The following is a 4,633-nucleotide window of genomic DNA, read 5'->3' as shown; positions in this document are numbered from 1 at the left end:
ACGTTCCCAATAGACGGGTGCCAAAACCTGCAATTGCTAACAATCTAACTTACTTGCACCGCTAAAGGTAAGAAAATAAATAATGATACAACCCAAAATAGAAAAGGGAGACATATGTCCCTTCAAATTATATACAAAACCAAAAGTTAAAAGGTTATATACATAACCAAAAGATAAAAGGTTTCTACAAAAGAAAGCCAAACTAGGTCCAAGGTTCCTTGCTCACTAGCTCGTCTGTGACCCCAACTAAGCATCAACAACCTGTCAATCGCATTTTATACAAACACGAAAGCCACAATTCGGTGGGGAGTAACTTGAGTCCTCCCGACCACGAATCGTCAAAATTAATGTAACATGTAATGTAACATGTAAACAATTTGATAAACCATTTACTTATCATGTATTCTAACAAATGACCCCTAAACTGACCAAACTAAACTATCATGTGAATCATATAACAATTAGTAATCCAAACTTTATCAATCAGAACCGGCTTACATCTCACCTATTACAGTTCATAAAATCACCATACAAGAAAGGGCAATATATCAAAGACAGGCATAAGTTCTTAGTACGGTCAATAGTCACTTTGTAACTCGAGTCTATACCACGAGGTAGGGAAGGTAATCGAACCGGTATCTTGGCTCAATTGGTTAATATTAATAAAACATGGCCAAGAGACAACACAACCCTAGCCTAAAATCTGCCTGAGACCTAGACATGCGGATACACACCACCGCACCCAAGACCCACAACTTTTTTAAAACAAAGTGAAGTGAGTACCCTAAGGAGTCCACCAAAGGGTTGGCTAGTACTTAAGCCGACCACTTACTATCAAAATAAGTAACGAGGTCATGCCCCAACTTGGATAAACATCCACTAGTCAGGAACACAAAGGCTATCAAGCGGTGAACATATACTCGTCAAAGACTATAAAGACCTATCTATGATGAAGGCCAAGTACTCACCTAGGACCTAGTCCCACTAGTCCCGACTTGAATACTTTAGCCCACACCACACAAGACTCACCACACAAGTCAAGTAAGACACCCACTTAACCTTAAGAGGGCAAAAGTCCTACTTACCAACATAAATTCTAACATTCTATCATGTGAAAGGCCATAATATTGTCTATTCAAAGATACAAATCCAACAGTGTCCTCAATAAGAATTCAATACTAACTTCCAATTCTAGCAATTTTAACAATATTAAAGGCTTTAGGGGAATCTAGGGCCATTACTACAAAATAAAAAGCTATTTAAATTCAACTAACTAAATAAGAAGCTATTTAAATTCAACTAACTACACATGTGAAATAGAGATATAATAAATGGCCTAAAACAAGAAAAAGGCCGATTATCTAATTCATTCAACCGAATTTTTACCCGCAACCCCACCTGCGACAGTGCGGGTCAAATTGCGGCTGACCAATCACTCAATTAACTGACATCGCATCAGTTAAAGGGACTAAGGCTCAGTTTTCGGCACAATCAACAAAACATTACAATTATCACTATACAATTCATTCTGAGCCTATTATTTACAAATTCATTTTGTAAACTATCCTAACATGTGATAACTATTAATATAAGCATAGTTTTACCATTAACATAATTTTTATTACTTATATGATTCAATTCCTAAAGTGTACTCATACTAACTAAGTCATTAATAAACCTTAAATGACAAATTTTGCATGGAAAACCGCGAAACAAGCAACGGACCGACCCGGGCCAACCGTGGGCTAGCCGTGTGGGCTTGCCACGGCCTCTCTTGCCGCCTTTTGCCCGTCCCCCCTACACCACCATTTGTTTCCATTTTTATTTAGTAAAAGACCGTCTGAACCTTAATTAATCGTTCCCAATTCAACTTTGTTAATTTAAACTAACAAAAGGCATAATTTAAGCATACATGCAACAAATTTTAACATGTGAAAACTACTACTCAAACAAAAATTCACCAAACATACAAAAATCAAAAACATGTGACGATCTTTCGTCGAGTAACTCGAAATATGTTACCTTAAGCTAGAAAAAAGAGCAATTAGCACCTCAAACCCAAACCCTAACTAGCAACTATCCACTTTCTTCGACAATATACGAGTCCCCAAACTCGTCTTCCAATCCTTCACCTAAATAAACAATTAAAACACAATAATAAGCACATAAAACCGAAATTACCGAAATTTCGTCTTAAAACAACTTAATGAAAACTGAAATTAAATTATACCAAGTTGTAGATCTCGATGAGGGGATTCCGGAAAGGTAAATTATGCGAAAAACCGATAAGAAACGAAGGAGATGTGACGATTTTTAGCTTGAATGTATAAAAAATGGAGTTTTGGTAATGTTAGAGGTTGAAGAAGATAAGAAAACCAGAAAAAATGAAGGGGAAGGGGCTGGTGCGCGTGAAAGGAAGAAAGGAAAGGAAAGAGCGGGTTTGAGTCGGGATTTTTCGAGTCGGTTTTGACTCGTTTCGATAATAATTAAAACCGTAAGTCAAATGCAAATTCCGTCAAGACCAAAGTTCTTAAACACGAGATTACAATAAAATTGAGTATTCATACGACCCATTTCCAAATTCGTTTACCCAACGTTCAAAAGAATTGTCATTTTCCCCCCGATACGCCCTTATTTCGAAATAAAAACTTTTACACGGTTTAAACTATTTTTAAACATCTCGAAACTATCAAAATAAATACTTTTCTTCAAAATATAATAAAATTATATTTCTTTGAATTATTTTTACTTTAAATACTTAAATATCAACTTTTATTTGATTAATAAATTATTTCCAAATATATTAACGGTCCGAAATTACGGGGCGTTACAATCACCCCTCCTTTTAAAAAGTTTTGCCCTCGAAACTTAGAAGGAGAAATTATAGTTATAAGAAAATATAAGTATCTTTTCAATGAAACGGTGATACTCCTGTTGATCAGACAAGAACATCCATATTCATATCAAGATATAAAAATATTTCTACACCAATAAATGAGAAAACCCATTATTGGGACATCTCCAACAACGAGATTTAACATTCACTAATGTTAAAATCATTGAAAATCATAAAAGCATTTTCAAAATTTTAGTTTAAAGTTCTATAATAAGAATAATATCTTTACTAATTATGATTAAATACGGCTTAGTAACGCGGAAAAAGAGTAAGAAAAGGAATCATTACACAAAACGAGAAATAGCTTAGGTATCCAATTCCAATAGAAAGATTCCTCAAAGGATTCAATATAAGTTCCAAATTTACAATAACATTCAAAACAACTTTCATAAGCCTAAGGTTAAGGCTTCCAACAAAATTATATTCGTATCCAACTAGTGTCAACTATGGGTTCCTCAAAAATTCTACAAGGTTTTCATTTCAAAACAAGGTAGTAACATACCAATCCCAAAATCCGAAAAATCAATAGGATCTCACGTTCCTTTATCCTTTTATTTATTAAGGATTGCCAAAAGCGGAACTACACTCAACTACAACACTGTCCCATCATCTCAAGTACTCAATGCGACCTCAAGGTCTATAAAACTATAGGTTTAACAAATTCTTCTCAATACTAAGTCTCTCTCAACTCAAAAACTCTCAAGAGCCAATTAATACCAAATCACATCACCAATCCATTCTGGTCATCTACATCCCCAAGGAGTATTCTTTCAAATTTGATATCCTAAACTCACTTACCATCAAATTCTCAAGGAACAAGGTCATAATTGTAACAACACTTTATCACCTCAGAGTTCCTAAAATCATAAATTGAAATTATGTTCCTTAGCCTAACAATTGGTGTCAACCATACCATTACCCTTTCTAGTTTCCAAAACAAGTGCTAAAACCTCCCGATAAAGTAGCTTACTCTCTCTTTCATACCATACCTCAAGTAGTAATCAATATCACTCACTAAAACCAACTAATAATCCCACATTTAACATTTCTCACACGGTAACATATACATTATCAAACCCTCATCTCCAAAGTGATTATGGAAGCCAATCACAATCTCGACTACTTAGTCAATCCTATATCCTCAAGTCACATCTCACTAACTCCGTAAACATGGTCAATAAGGTACCAACTATACTAAGGAGATCAGGAGTGATAAAGAAATTGAGAAACGGTAAAACATTTCCGAAGGGTGCATGAATCTGACAAGTTAGGAAACTAAGGAGTCGGTCCGTAAAGATAACGGTTGACATAAATAAGAGGTATTCGAGTTAAGAAGATATCTTGGGCAAGAAGAAGATACGTAAAATTTGGCATAAAAACAAGGTTCAACGAACGTTAAAGAGAAGGAAAGGAGAATAGAAGCGGCACAATGAAAGGGTTACCGCTTACCAAACACTCATCCAAACTTATGATCGATATGATAAGGTTACACCACTAAGGTGCTCAGCAAAGCCCTAAAAGTCTACCAAATTATAAGACTAACAAGGACTCCACAATGGTAGGTATTCCTCAACTCAATTGGTTCTAAGAGCCAAAATCAATTCACTACACAAATTCATTTGTTACCACCCATGTCCCAAAGTATCTCCTTTACAATGCTCATCATTGAACTTCACTTACTATGTCATCCCCAAGTACCATCGCTTGTCTACTCCATCATCTCACCACTTAATACTT

This window comes from Silene latifolia, chromosome Y (genome assembly GCF_048544455.1).
Source record: "Silene latifolia isolate original U9 population chromosome Y, ASM4854445v1, whole genome shotgun sequence".
Lineage (NCBI taxonomy): Eukaryota > Viridiplantae > Streptophyta > Magnoliopsida > Caryophyllales > Caryophyllaceae > Silene > Silene latifolia.
The sequence above is the reverse complement of the archived record's forward strand: the minus strand, read 5'-3'. Positions refer to the sequence as shown.